Source organism: Stenella coeruleoalba (genome assembly GCF_951394435.1).
Source record: "Stenella coeruleoalba genome assembly, chromosome: 12".
Classification (NCBI taxonomy): domain Eukaryota; kingdom Metazoa; phylum Chordata; class Mammalia; order Artiodactyla; family Delphinidae; genus Stenella; species Stenella coeruleoalba.
In genome coordinates, this window is record NC_137158.1 from 83,675,606 (window position 1) to 83,691,653 (window position 16,048).

General features: G+C 44.6%; 1 protein-coding gene across 18 annotated transcripts in view; it reads right to left on the minus strand.

The window, feature by feature from the left end:
• Positions 1-16,048, minus strand: part of AGPAT4 (1-acylglycerol-3-phosphate O-acyltransferase 4) — a 1,412,586-nt gene that overhangs the window by 422,015 nt on the left and 974,523 nt on the right. The gene's annotated exons all lie outside the window — the stretch shown is intronic.

Below are 16,048 nucleotides of genomic sequence, written 5' to 3' on the forward strand. Positions count from 1 at the left end.
CGCTGTCTCCAAAAGCAGCTGGTGGCAGCGCAGCTAACTTTGGAGCTTGTTTTTTCCACTTCGAATATTTTCCAATTTTAAAATATTAAATTGAGGGCAGAGGCCATTTTGAAATAAGACCTGTTCTTCAAATATTCTGTCGATGAACAAAATACTCGGGGAGGAGAGGGAGGGCTGGGAATACAGCACCAGCGTCCCTGCCTCGCCTCTGGGATCTCTCTAGAAGTGTTCCCAGCTACGGCTCTTCCACTCACCTGTAGCTCTCAGAGTTCTTTTCTACCCTCAGACCCCCTTGGACTAATGTTCTGATTATACATATGTTGCGCTGGTTTCGATTTCCCTCCCTCCTCCAGAATCACAATGTCACAGCCAGTCCTTCAATTAAGGCTTCAACATGATGGCTCCAAAGCTGTATCTCTAGCTCTGATCAGTCATCTGAACCCCAGATCCCGGTGAGGGCCACAGAGGCCTCCCCTAAACCTGGCAAAGTAACTTCCCACCCCCTACTCCTTGGTCACCTTCAGCCAAAGTGCCCTAATTTATCTCTTCCAAATACTTACTAGCATCTCAAATTATCTCACTTATTTGTTCATACGTTTATGGTGTATCTACCTCCCCTCTCACCTCTCAGACTCACCAGGAGGGTGATGTGATACTTTAAGATAATTCTAAAATACTGTTTTAGGATCAAATAAAAGAAGCAAATGTTAATATAAGTTAACTGAAGGCCAGAACTCGTAAGCTTTGTTTTCCTGACCCTAGAATGGTATTTAGAAAGGTTCTAAATAAATATTTGGTTACTAACTCACCAACCCATATACTGGGGAGTTCACTTGACATTTGTACTGGGGCACATTTCAGATATTACAGATTCAGTCCAAAGTGGAGTTCGTGATGGTTCTCCATATTTTCATTCTGCCCAACCTTCAGTCAAGGTGACCATGATCTATCCAAGTGCTAAATCCACACCGCTGAGCATCAGCTTATTTCCTATCTGTCTCCCCTCCACAGATTGACTGGTCAGTTTGTCCCTGTGACCTCCTACCTCTAGAACCCCCAAGCGACCACATCTCACGTAGATTTCTGGGATAGTCTTCTTTCTAGTTGGCCTCCAATTGGACACTGTTCCAAACAGTAGACATATTTACTTTTTAAAAGGCAAATATGATTAAGATACCTCTTTAAAGTCCCCCAGTGGTTTCTCATTTCTCCTAGAACACAGCTCAAAATCTTTGGAAGAGCCTACAAGGCCCTGAATGAGGGTACCCTCTCCCTGAGCAGCATCTCATGGCAACAACCTGGCCATTCTACCCCAGAATTTTATGCTCCAGCTTTTTATGATTAATTTTGCAAATCCTTCAGATACCTGTTGTATTTTCTTGATGAGGTAGAACTCCATTCCAACACTTTTGACATTTCAAATTCTTAACAAGCTGCCAGTTTGAGGGCTGGGAATATGTACTCTTCTTACTGTTTCTTGACCCAACCTGCCTTACCGTTAAAAATAAACTGGTTTTCCATCTAGCATGAAGCATGAATTAGAAATGTGTCCGCTGGTTGAAACTATGCACCTTTTAAAGGGTTTCACACAAATTTTGGCCACAACACAGAAGTTTCTCATTTTCATTTATCCTGAATGATAAACTCTATCAACAAAAGGAAATGTGTATACTGAACTGTAATTTTTTCAGAAATGCAATTTCTTTCTGAGGTCACTTTAATCAGAAGAATAATTGTATCATTCACGAGCCATGTTCTATTAATTGGAAGAGTTGGTCAACTATTACACAAGACAGCATCACCTCTCAATAAAGAGAAAATGGTTTCCCTTTGCTGTTCTTTCAACCGCAATTATTACCCCTGAGTCAAGTGACTTACAACACAGCAGCAAAGTTAATCATTTAAGACTAGAAATCATCTTTGAAAAGTCAACCAGTAGAAACATGTCCGTAACAATAGTAACAGCTGGAGAGTGTACTTTAGAGGAATTCAGAAGTGCCTCTGCATCAGGATTTGGATAAAGGTCATATTTTTAATTACTTTGGTACAAATTGCTACAGATCACTGGCTGTCTTTATTGGTACATGAAATTATCAGAGGTGGAACTTGAGGACCTGTTTAATAATAGGTCTCTGTGTAGTTCCTCAAACTTTACAAATATCTCATCATTAAGAAGCATAAGTTAGGGAAGAACTCACCAAGAAGCTGATGCGATATTCTAAGACAATCATAAAACTCTGTTTTATGATCAAATAAAAGATGCAAATGTCAAGAGCGAAGAGTTGCTTTTAAAGTGGTCCATATCTCAATCCCTTGTGTTGTCTATGTGCTGACTGTAAAAAACCTCTGCGTGACAATTCATTCTTTTATACATTAATTCCTTTGTCTAGAAGATTCCAGGCCTGTTTCAGTGGACATGGAAAAACAGATGACTGAGGACTAAAGGAGATCCAGGGGTGAGTCCCTGGAATCCCAGGGCATGCCTAGCACAGCAGCTACCCTGTAGCATATGTTTTTCCATGTTTGTTGAATTCAGTAGACACATGTAATGTATCTTCAGTGTCACCTACCTCGTGAGAGGCTCAATGAAATTTTATAAAGATTCCCTGAAGAGGCAGACTTGGATCCCGGTGACAGAAATGGAACTATATAATTCTTTTTGACACATGAGACATAAATGCTGAGCGTTATATGCTATATCAATGAGGGTACATTTACACCTCAGTCCCCTTGAATAATAAGTGACATTTACTTAGAGTCACTGTGAGCAGAACACCTTAAGCAGAACTAACATTTATGCATCTTACAGAGAATATGGAACTCAGAGTAGCTGAAACCACAATGTAACGATTTGTCCAACGATCACAAGCCTGGGGAACGGAGAGACCAGCAGTCGCGGGAGGGGAAGGGGAACCAGGGCAGCGGTTGACATGGTTCACTTTGCTTAAGTTGTCATGAGAGTGAAACGTGGTGCTGGCAGTGCCTTCTGGGAGGTCAGTTTATTGTTGACGTTACAGAACAAGGTCAAGTGTGGCTCAGACAGGGGCTCTGAGCTGGGTGTGAAGGGTAGATAGGAGAGGACTCTTACTGGGGAAGGGCTGGGGTAGGAGCTGGTGTTGCTAGGGTGACTAGAAGGACTCGGCACAAAAACAGGTGGGATGAAGCCATGTAGGGTGTGGTCTGAAGGAGGCCTGAGGTCAGACTCTAGCTCTGTCACTACTGGTTGTGTGACCTTGGCAAGTTCTGAATGGTCTTTCTAAGTCTCTGTTCCTCTTCTGGAAAGAAGGGATGATTCACCTACTGCTTATTCTCCACATTTACTTGGGTTCTAAGTATGGATAATGACAGATTAGATAGTGAGTTTGGTTAGTGGTCTGTTATCTAAATCCATTTAGTTACTGAATTCATATGGGAGGGTTCAGGTAGGGGAGGTGCCCATAACAACAACACTCTCTTAGAGCTCTTCTAACAATGACATGAGACAACGAATGTGAATGACAGTACCTGAGACATAGCAAGGTTCAAAAGTATTACTGCTGCTGCTACGACTACCAGTTGCAGATTATTTAATTAGCAGGATAGTGGACAGAGGGCGTTACCATTCGACAAAGAGGTGGTTTGCTTGATTCAGGTTGCAACTGTGGCTGAGCTCTTGTGCAGGGGAATCAGATTTATACCAGCGTCCCCATCCGGAAGCCACCATGGCTGGAGTTTGAGGATGAACCAGATGGTCTAAGTGCAGGAGTGGAGTGTTTGAGATGGGAAATCAGAGGTTCCTGCAAAAGCTCAGGAGTGGTGAGGGCTGAGGATCATTATGGTGTTTATGGAACTTGAAAGGAGACGTGCTTCTAAAATAAACATTCCAAAGGAAAAACAATGGGGCTCAATAAAACTCAAAGGAATTTCTGTGAAGGTGAAAGACAAATGGCTGATGATTTGCAAGGAAAAAGTGGTGAACTGGCCATCCAGATAAGTACAGGATGTTTTCCAAAAAAGGGTTTGGCTGGGAAAAGAAGAAAACGTATATCACATGTGGTCAAGGGGCCACACTTTCTCTGGTCTGTCTTCTCGCTCCAGCCCGACCCTTCACTTTGGCCGCATTCTTCCTCATCTCCCAGTCCCAGACTGTCTGTCGGTGCCCCGGGCTCAGGCCTCAGGCCTCAGACCTCGTCTTTGCTCTGCCTCACTCCCTTCCCAGTCTCATCCATCCTTCACGCCTGCACAGACTGCTGCTTGCTGGTGATGACGAGTCTTGACCCGGTTCAAACATCTCGGAATATCCATCTGCTTGCCCCTCATTTCTGCTCAGAAACTGGATTTCAAACTACTGATTTTTTTTACCCTAAACCTGCTCCTCTCACAGCTCTCTCTGTCTCAATGAACAGACACTCCAACCTTCCAGTTACTTGTGTCAAGTTGCTTGGTTCCATCTTTGACTCTGTTCTTTATCTCACAGCAGGTATCTCCCCTGTATCTGGAAGCTGGCAGCTTCTCCTGGGCCCCAACATGGCCACCTCTGGTGGAAGCCGCTGCCATCTCTGATGTGGATTAGAGCAGCTGACTTATGTGTGGTCATCTGAATTTCATCCATGGACTGTTCTCAACATGGTAACCTCTTAAGTCCTATGTAACTTCCTTGTTTAGAGCCCTTCAGGCACTTCTCATCTCACTTAAAGAACAAGCCAAGAGTCTCACAAAGTCTGATAAGGCCCTCTGCACCTCGTGTCTGCTACCTCTGGTCACCCATCCTCAGCAGATCTTCTCACCCACTCTACTCTGGCCGTATTGAATTCACTGCTGTTTGTTCAAACCCCTCACAGTCCTGCTACCTCAGGACATTTGCATTTGCTGTTCACTCTGCCCGGAAATTCCCTCTCCAAATATTTACTTGGCTGCTCATCCTGTTCCTTTGGGTCTGTACTCAAATATCATCTCATACACACCTTCTGCAAGGATTCTATATAGTACAGGAATGCCCCTCTCCACCACTACACACCCTAGCCTCCATACCTGCTTTAGTTTTTCTCAGAGCACTTGCCATCTCATTTACTGTATATTTACTTCTTTATTAATTTATTGTCCATTTTCACTACCAAAGTGTAAGTGGTATGAGGGCAGAGACATTGCATTGTTTATAGCTGTAACTTCAGCATCTAGAACAGTGTCTGACAGATAAGTAAGTATTGAATAAACATACACGTTTCAAACAAGCTTTTAAAAGACTTAAGTATTGCATTTCTATGTGAAAGCGTAATGAAAGAGCTGCGCAGAGGGAAAATGGAAAATGTTGGCCCAAAAAACCCTTCAGTAAGCCAAAAGAGTTGGAATAAAAAACTTTAAAAAATGCAAATGGTAAAAATTCTGAGGAGTAATGTGTTGCTCTGCAATGAAATTTAACCTGACAGCACCTCTTTTGCTTATGATAACCCAGATGGTAGATTGCTATTTCACCCGTTAGCTAGCACGTGCATCACCAGCCAATTCTAACTCATTCCAGAAGCTCCCATGGTGACTGTAATGGAGGCTGGGTTTTGCTGTTTGTGGGGAAGGGATGGGCGGTGGTTTTGTTTGTTTGCTTTGCCGTAAAACTACATGGGATGGACTGGCTGCTGGTGGACAGTAACACACAGTGGTGACAAGGGCGGCTGCCCTGCAGCAAGAGTAGCAAGAGTACTACCGCTCTTAGTAGCAGGAAGTTTTGCCTCCAGATGAGACAGAAACATTAGAGCTCATCTTCCTGTTTGGTTAACATATTTAAAAATTTATAATTTTTGTGAAGATGCAGATGACTTTCATTATTTATGATTTTAAGTAACACTATTCCATTGTATTTAGCTGAAGTTAAACCCTGTCTTCCTCTGTCTGTTCTTTCTCTGCCTCCTTCTTTCCTAGGAGACCCCAAGCTCCCAATGGCCGGCCCTGCGGTACGAGGGCAGGTGGTGGAGAAGAGAAGCGGCCCCTTAATAGAGGGCAGTTAACTGCAGCACAGAGCAGCACCCCACCTTGGGGTGGGGAAAGTTGGCTCCAAAAGATCTATCAGTCCCCTCGGAACTAATCTACCTCGAAATAAATTTAACAGTCAAGTAAAACCAGTGCTTGTAGCATCTGTGCCAACACAGCTCATCTCCAGGAGCCTCTTCCCAACTTTCACCCCATCACTACTCTCAAAGCTCTCCCAAACCAGTTTATGAATTCTAGCCCTGCTCCTGATAAGTCCCTCCCGGAAAGGAAACTTCTCCAGGGCATGTAAGTCAGGAGCTGGAGGATGGCTGGCTTGGCCTGGGTCCATTATCCACTGACCCAGCTATTTAAAGCAACCCCAGGAAGTCCAGCTGTGGAGGATCCACTAGCAGCTCCAAGAGATGTACACTTTCCAGAGAAAAAAATGATATGGCTCCTTCCCACAGTTTAACTGTCTCAGGCAGAAACAATCAGAGCAGAAGAAACAGAGGGTCTTACAGTTAAAGGGAAGAAGTGTAGAAGCAGCATTTAAGTGAAGAATGTTTGATTTGTTCCAATTGTCAACAGAGTGTAAAGTGGTTCCATTCAGGCTTTCTAACTGGCCAGGCTACTGCCTGAGGACCGCACACCTATTCAAGAAACTGTGGCTTTATTTATGGTTATGACAACTTCCAAGAGCTGGTATCCTTCAAGATACAGCATAACACCACAGTCAGACTGGAAAAAAAAAGCCTGGAGTAGAATACCACGTTGTGACTGGTCAGTGAATAAAATAAAGGCACTCAGGACAACTTACGTATGTCAAAACCTATACAGAGAAACTGGATTGTCTAGAAATTGGCAGATGGATCTTTTCCAAGCACTGAGAAAATTTTCAATTTGGGTTTTAAAACAAGTAAGTCAATTTAAAATAAAACTAACCAATAAAAGGGCTGATGAAAATTTCTTTAAGCTTATTGTATTAAAAACCAAAAAATGACTTCAAAACCCATAAACTCAAAAGAGGGTTTAGTTAAATAACAATGAAACATTCTAATTCATTTTCTAAACAATGAGAACATTTAAAAAGAAACATTTATTATTTTCATATGAACTTCACATTTCTAAGTCTGAGCTCTGTCTATCTTTTCTGCTGAAAAGGCTAAAAAGGTTCCCTCTCTGCGTGGACAGAACAGATGCTTGAGGCTGATATGCAAGGAGGAATCAAATGTGTCCACCACACAAGCTCAGTATATGTAGATCTCCAAAAGGAAAGTTTTTCCTCTTGATTTTCTTGTGTCGTCATGACTGTTTGGTATCGAGACATTTCCATATGGACAGCCTGAGATATCTGACATCCTCCACCGCCCACAAATCCGATTGCCTTCTGATATTCCTTAATGTTTCTTAACACTATCATCAACATTCAGCGAGACTCCCAGTTGAACACTGAGACTCATCTGTAACTCCTTTCTCTTTCTCTCAACTTCCAATAGGTTACCCAACTCTGTCCATTCAACACCAAAAGGTCTCCTGGAATTTGGCCTCACTAACTCTTTAGATCAAGGTGGACATTTTGACCTATAGCAGTGGTGTTTAAACTTAACAACAACAGCAATAGCAAAACTTCTGGTAGAATCCTTTCTTCAAACTAAGTCTTATATAAACGTCATTACATGAAACAGTAAAATGAAGAGGCTGCTTCAGCCTCCCCTTCACCCTTTTGGTAGTCCCGGGGCAACATCACCACTGGTCACGGGAAGGGTCTCTTAACACGTCTTCCCGGCCCGGCTTCTGCCCACTCTGGTCCACTGGCATCAGATTCAGTTTCCTGCCTCACGGGTCAACCTCGGTGGGCAGGGATGGGGCAGCAGGTGGAGCAGAGAAAATCCAGCTGCCTGGGTTTGATCCCAGATGGGCAGCTTACCAGCCCTACAGCCTTAGGCAGTCTTGTGACCTCTTTTAATCTGCTTCTTCACCTGTAAAATGGGGAATAAACAATAATACCTCTGCTAAAACACTCTCAAACAGACCCTCCATAGGATCTTCGATTCCTTCAACACTCCCAGGGAACATTTTTTTCTTTTCCAGGAACAACAGATCGTGTCTACTGTTATTGATTTTAAGTAAGGTACTGAGAAGATCTGTGCGTCATTGTGACAAAGAAGGACTAATGCGGAGTTGGCAATCTTCCTTTGAAAGAGTCTGACTTTCCCAGAAATTCTGTTTGCTTTGTATTTTGAGATCTTATTAAAGAAAAGGAATAAAACACATGCCCCTCACTGTTCTGAATAATCCAAGAGTATCTGACCGGGTATCTGATGCTAGCACGGGTCCAGAATCTCTGCCTGGAAGAGGAGCTAGAACGTTCTTCCCCGTCCCACCCGACACACTTTGAAATGGCCCAAGGACTTTGCTGGGAGAGGCTCAGCGGCAGAAAACTGGCTCTCTTTACACCACCAGTCCCACCCCCTGCCACCCCGTGGACTGAGCCAGCCCTGGGACACTGGCCCATTCATGTCATCGAAGGCTCACAAATTCCTGAGAGAGCAGGGTACATGGGTAACATCCAGGATCTACTCAGTGCTACATTTTATGGGGAGAAAGAAGACAATGAATGAGCCCCTGTGGCCAGTGTCTGTCCTGTGTTCTGAAATGTCTGTCTTCTTAGGATCAACATCACCAAGGAATGTCTGGCTGCAGAGAAACGGCAGCCACGAGTCCTCAGGGGGCCGCTGGGAGGCTTGTGGGAGATTTTGGCTTGAGCTTTTCTAAGCCCAACTCAACCTACCACAGAGAAAAGCATCAGGAAAGGTTAGCTATACAAAATACCACTGTCATCATTACCTCTGACTTGACCCCCGCGGCTACAGGATAAACCCCGCCATTCTTAGCCTGGGCCAGCAGCCCCTTCACAGCACCCAGCTTTCTGCTCTACTCGGTCTCTGCTCACTCCCTGACCCTGAGGCTGCACTCTGGCCTCACCGTCTTCCCCGCTGTCTCCCGGCCAGGGCAGGGGTATGTCTGCACGTCCTGCAGGCTTTGCATGGTCATCTCATCCCCTCTGCTCTCCTCTTCCCTTCTATCTCCCACAGGGTGCCTCTCCTGTGAGGTTTTCTCCACTGAAAATCAACTCGAGTTGATTTTCTTCTCTACCAGAACACCCCACTGTCATTAGGTGGTTTCCTAAGGGTAGCCAACTAGGAGTCCTTGTGCTCAAGAGCTGGTCTTCTTCATCCCGGTATCCCTAATACCTTGCCTGGTCCTAGGCATATAATAGACAATTGATAAGTTATGTGTTGACTAAATCAATGATTGAATGAGTAGAACGTTTTACACTTTATTTTAGACAACAGAAAGAGAAGAGACGACGACACAAAAACGTTAACAGTTAGTTAAATCCAGGATGTGGATTGTGGGTAATTCTTGTTATAATATTTAAACTTTTCTTAATTTCCCAAATTTCATATTACATCAACAATTAGAGGAAACAAAAGAAGGAATAAGGAAAAACCGTGACAGTTTATGTAGCAATGCAGACAAGCAAGTTCTGTTAAGTATTAGCCTTTCTTAAAGGTCACGGGCACTTACCATTTCCTGTATGAATGTACAAGTTAGTGTAATACAAACTGCTTGTAGAATTTTTTGAATTTGATTTATGTTTTCTTAATTTATTCTGACCTAATTCATTAGCCTAAGTTTTTCATGCATCTCAGTTATAAGTCCTGCTCATTTAGCTAGGAATAAATCTTTGGTATTCTACACGCGGACGCTTATTAAAAAGCATCAATATGATCCTATCTTTCAACCAAGACCTTTAGCCCAGAAATAATACCCTCTGTTTTAAAGAAATTAGGTTTGTCATTTTAAACAAAAAAAGGCATCAGTCCAACTGGCGACTTCAATTTCATCATCAAAAACCAGAGTCCCATGAAACTGGGTATAAGTCTCATCTGAGGATTAAGAAAGAGAAAGAAAGAAAAGCTCTTACATGCGTTTAACACAATGTAAAATTGCTCGCTTACTAAAAATATGAACAACAATGAACAAAGTGTACGCATGAGTACTAGAAAAGATGATCTATAGATACCATAAATTAGCCATTTCACATTTCTGCATCAGGGCATGTTATAATGTTGATAGCCACGATGACCAGAAAAAGGCCAACCACATGGACACAGTGGCCTCTAAGAAATTCAGCTCCGTGAATTCCTGTCTGCTGATGCAGTCAGGCTCGGACAAGCCCAGGAGGGCCTATGGTAATGAGGGCTGTGATGGTTTCTTCTGTAGTGGTCCATGATGTAAGGATAACACACATTCTTCTTACAACTGCTTGGCACACAGAAGACGGGTGATAGGTAGGAATGAATTAGTTGACAGTCCCATGGCTCTGTAACCAGGGCTCAGTAGGCCGAAGCAGGAAGATTTTGAGAAGGCTGTGGCATGTCCATGGCCACCACTAGCGGGTCAGGCGGCCACGTCACCCACATTCTCCAGCCCTGCTCGCCCCGACCGGTGTCTGGGGCCTTAGTCCCAGCCTCACGGCGGCCCCTCTGTTGACGGTCCGCGGAGTTATGCGCCTGCTTCCCTCTCCACCTGCCCGGCACACGTGAGGCAGCTCACCCAGTGCCTCCCCTGCAGCCAGATCAATGTCAGCGTTTGGAGCACCGCTTTCGAAAAATGACTATTTCTTGGGTTTCCCTATGAAACTTGTATTCATTTGGGGTTGTATGTGCCCAGTTTTCACTGTAATCGAAGCAAAATTTACTGACTTCTCCAAGATCAATGTATGCAACCCCTCTTATGACAGAAAAATAGGTTCATTTACTTTTCCCTAAAAGTGATCTTTCAGGCTTCCCTGGTGGCGCAGTGGTTGAGAATCTATCTGCCAATGCAGGGGACACGGGTTCGATCCCTGGCCCAGGAAGATCCCACATGCCACGGAGCAACTAAGCTCGTGCGCCAAAACTACTGAGCCTGCGCTCTAGAGCCCGCGAGACACAACTACTGAGCCCACGTGACACAACTACTGAAGCCTGCGTGCCTAGAGCCCGTGCTCCGCAATGAGAGAAGCCACTGCAATAAGAAGCCCGCGCACCGCAACGAAGAGTAGCCCCTGCTCACTGCAACTAGGGAAAGCCCATGTGCAGCAACGAAGACCCAACACAGCCAAAAATAAATAAATAAAATTAAAAAAAAAAAAAAAGTGGTCTTTCTGCTTCAACCGCGAGGGCGTCTTAGGTCCCAGAAAGAAGTAAAGGGCGGACAGTGTGTCTGTTTGCTGGAGAATCAGTAACAACAGCTAACTGAGAGCTTGTTACTGGTTCCACACACTGCCTTAGGAGCTTCCGAGAATTAATTCGTATGATCTTTATAGCCTGTGATTAGTGCTACTGTTAGTCTCATTTCACAAGCTAAGTCACTTGTGGTGGTGGGCTGGGACTCAGACCAGGCGGTCGGCCCCAGAGCCCAGGCTCACACCCCTGAACCCGCCTCCCTGCCCGGAGCTGCCCTTGACAAATGCAAAGCTTTCAGCCTGCAGGAGTATCTTGCTCTCCATCTGTCATTCTTTTCATCCAGGGTCATGTGAACATGAACTAGAGGTGACTGAGGGCCACGTGGGAGACGCATGTCCTGTCCGTGGCCATACACCTTTCTCTGTGTTTTAAAGCCCTGGGTGTTGGGAAGCCTAGAACAGAAGTTAAGCTTCAAGGAAGTGATTCTTCCAGGAGCTACACTCCACGTACTTCCACACGGAGTGGGCTGAGTCCTCTCCACGGGTCACTTTGCCCACGGACTTGTCCCGGTTCTGTTCAAGCCAGTTCTTGAAGCAGAGCTGGGCAGGGGGTAGAAAAATGAAGGGCGGTGGCTAGTTTCCTGTGGCTGCTCTAACGGAGAACCACAAACTGGGGGGCTGACAACAGTAGAAACCCATTCTCCCACAGTTCTATGGGCCAGAAATCCCAAAGCCAGGGGCTGGCAGAGCTGCTTCCTTCTCTACAGTCTGAGCTAACCTGTCCCACGCCTCTCTCCAAGCTTCTGGAGGTCGCCAGCAACCCTTGGCATGTAGCTGCACCACTCCAGTCTCTGCTTCTGTCTTCACCTGCCATTCTCCTCTGTGTCTCTGTGTCTCTTCTGCTAAGGACATCAGTTAGGTTGGATTTGGACCCACCCTGATCCAGTATGACCTCATCTTAATTTGATTATATCTGCAAAGACTCTGTTTCCAAATAAGGTCACATCTGCAGGTATTTGGGAGACCTAATTCAACTCACAACAGGAGGTGACTTTTTTTCTCCTAAGGCACTTAGGAGTAATGCATTTTGGCTCCTGAGGACGCTACTCTAAAATAGAATTCTGTGTGTAAGGAGGTAGGCTAGGGGTTCTCTGCGTGTGAAGGAGAAACTGCATCCTCGGTGCTTTGCTTCAGTACTTCGTTTCTGACACCAGATGTGTGGGTGCTTTTCCCACCAGAAACAATTCTCTAATCCTCTGCTGATACCAACTCTGCGTCCTACAATTCAATTCAATTCTGACACCATCTACCTGTGCACCCTCCACAGGCTCAGGGCTCAGTCCCACAGAACGCCCCCCTCCATTTAGGTGTCAATAATAAGTCCAGGTTGTCACCTGTGCTTCTGACCAACTGGTTATAAACTGGAAGTTCCCAGGACCTCCTCCTTGAGATCGATAATTTGCTAGATTGGCTCACAGAACCCAGGAGCACAGTCTACTATGGTTGTACACCTCAGGAACAGGCGGATAGGAGAGATGCATAGGGTGAGGTACGCGGGAAAGGGACTTGGAGCTTCCTGCCTCCTCTGGGCGCGTCACCCTCCCAGCACCTCCACACGTTCAGCAACCCGGAAGCTCTCTGAATCCTGTACTTTAGGGATTTTTATTGGCCTTTGGTGATTAACTCCACCTCTAGCCCCTCTCTCATCCCTGGGCTGAAAATTCCAACCCTCTAATCACATGGCTTGTTTCCCTGGCAACCAGCATCCATACAGCGGTTCTCTAGGGGCTTTCCAAAAATCATCTCATTAACATAAATCAGGTGTGGTTGAAAGGGCTTGTTACGAACAACAAAGGACACTCCTTCACCTTTAACCCAACTCGGGAAACTACAGGATTTTATGAGCTGTGTGCCAGGAAGCGGACAAAGATCAAATACTTCTTTCTTTTTCTTTTTTTGCGTTACGCGGGCCTCTCACTGTAGTGGCCTCTCCCCGTTGCACAGCACAGGCTCCGGACGCGCAGGCTCAGCGGACATGGCTCACGGGCCCAGCTGCTCCGCGGCATGTGGGATCTTCCCGGACCGGGGCACGAACCCATGTCCCCCTGCATCAGCAGGCGGACTCTCAACCACTGCGCCACCAGGGAAGTCCCAAATACTTATTTCTTATTACAAAGCACAATAACATACACTGTGCCTGTTTGCAGAAGGGGAAGCTGCATGCAAGGGCTTGTGCTTTGCTCTCAGAAACATAATAAGCAAGACAACCTGCCTGATTTTCAATAAAACTCTAAGAATCAGCAACAGTGCACTCCTTTTTAAAGTATTAGTAGTGAGGCTGGCGTTACCAGTCTAAACGATAGATGTCTCCCAATAGCATCACTTCCTGGGGAGCAGAGGCTATAGTTCTTTGCACCGAAATGACAGAGGCTCAGACCCCACTCCAGCAGCCTGCAGTAGCATTTTCAAGACCACACATCCGTGTCCTGGCGCTTCCTGATTCTGTTACCATTCATGCTGTAAGTCAGCATGTTCAACATTTTAATGCTTCACATATCAATAAATTGAGTGGATTATATATGGATTTAACCTTTTCAATATTCCAAGTATGGCTGACTGGCTACTCTAGTTCCTCCCTTGCTTGTAGTTTAAGTAACCTGGATAGAAATGAGCTGGCCCACCGACAAAAAAGAACAGCGGAAAGAGCAAAGTCATAAAGCCGGCACGGTCTTTCAGAGACTACACTAAGGGATTATACTCTTGATATTTCACAATTTTTTTCTTTCCAGAGCAAGCAATCATAGATTGAAAAGAGAAGAGACAAAAGGTAACACTGACGGCAATAAACAATGCTGCTGTTTTCCTCGGTTCATGTTATTAGTCAGTCCCTCAGGGGTCTTGGTCTCTGTTTGCTATCAACTTCAAACATTTTATTCTAGAAACATTTTTGTCTCAGTCACATTTAGTAGAAACTTTAATATAAATTCCTGTTACTCCACAGCGTAACCCATGGTTTTCAAAATTATGGTGAAATCTCATGAGCTCTTAAGAAATCCCCTCTTGCTTGGCTCTGTCCCCACACAGTTCCTTTGTTTGAGCAGCCGTGAATATGTTAGGCTAAGCTGAGTGCAACTTTCTTGGTGACTCTTCAATACAAATCAACTATGGTAACAGATTACTCAACCTACCAGGTTATACGAATAACAACTGACAATTCTAACATCTAGGCAGCACAGTCCGATGTCTGACAAAAGATGAGGCGAGGCAGATATCGATTTATATACCATGTGTATAAATTGTATTATGATTCTCAGGAAAAAAACCCTCAACACCATTAACCATATGTCCATTTTTAAAATGCTAACGCCAGATGATAAACAACTCTTCATACCCATGTAAATGTCTAAACAAAATTGTAAATAATGTATTGATTTGTTTCTTAGTAATTAGTTTTAACAAGCTTTTCAGTTAACTTTGCTATGGAATGCTAATGTTAATCTTTAAGATATCATAGCACATTAACAACTTAAAAGTAAAAAATGCTAAAGTTAAAATAAGGGCTTTCCTGTACTAATCTATAAGTAATTCATTTCACAAGAACTCTTGAGCTATTGGTCCATTCAGGAATCATCCAAAATTAAAATTATTATAAAATCTTTTCAATGAATTTTCTACCCATCGGGCATAAAATTATAATGTCAGTGGAATGTGGCTTGCTTAACAGGATCTAGACTACCACTGGTTAGATCTTTCATGACTATAAATGAATGGATTGAACACTACCATATAACTTCACTCATTACTCATTCATTTGAAATATAGCTCTGGAGTGCTATCCACTTGGCCTGGCTTTCTGGGCACCGGTGATACAAGAGTGAATAAAATCAAGACAGTCTCTGCCCTCATGGCGCTTTCATTCAAGAGGGCAAGACGAAAAACATGATGAAGACGCTGCAAAACTATCAAGGAAGTAAATAAAGTAAACGAAAGTCATTTGGTGATGCGTGCTGTGCAGTGAGGGGTATCAGAAGTCCTCAGAGGAGACCACTGTGAGAGGGTCGTTTTGTGCAGAGTGTGAGTCATACGGAAGTTGGGAAAGAATTCCAGACAGAAGGAGCAGGGTCACAAAGACCCTGAGGGGCAGGTGTGCTTGCTGGTTAGAGAAGTGGCATGGCTGCCGCGGAGGAGACTGGCCTGAGGAGGTGAGTGACTTAGCAGGGGCCAGATCACATAGGCCTTACAGCTGCTTTAACTGCTTGGGCTGAGAAGCCAGTAAAGGGGTCTGAGCACAGGGGGATGTAAAATCCAACTTAAAGTTTAAGCTGATCACTCTGGCATTTATTTGGAAACTGGTCTGCATGGACACAGGGAGATCAGCTGGAAGGCCGCTGGAATAATCTAGGCAAGACTCAATGGTGGCTTGGACCAGGATGGCAGCAGTGGTCAGATTCTGCAAAGTATTTTGCAGGAACTGTCTGCAGGATCTGCTGATGGGTAGCATGTGTGGTATGAGAGAAAGGGAGGCATCAAAATGACTTGGAGGTGATGCTTCTGACCTGGGCACCGGGGTGTTCAATTACAACGAAGCCTGAGGCAGAAGAAGGATCAAGCTTTCATGTTTGAAAGTATGAAGTAGAGATGCCATTAGGAATGCACGGGAAAGTCAGGGAGGCAGCTGGAGGGTTAATTTTGGAGTTGAAAGGAAAAGTTGGGCCTAGAGGTATAAATATTGACATTGTCGGCATAGGTGGGTATTTAAATCAATGACGAGTAAATGAGACTACCTAGAGAGGGAGTGTAAAAAAGAGAAAAGGTACGGGGAGAAGGGGTCTGGGGATGAGCCCTGGGGGCCACAACCTTTAGACTGAGGTT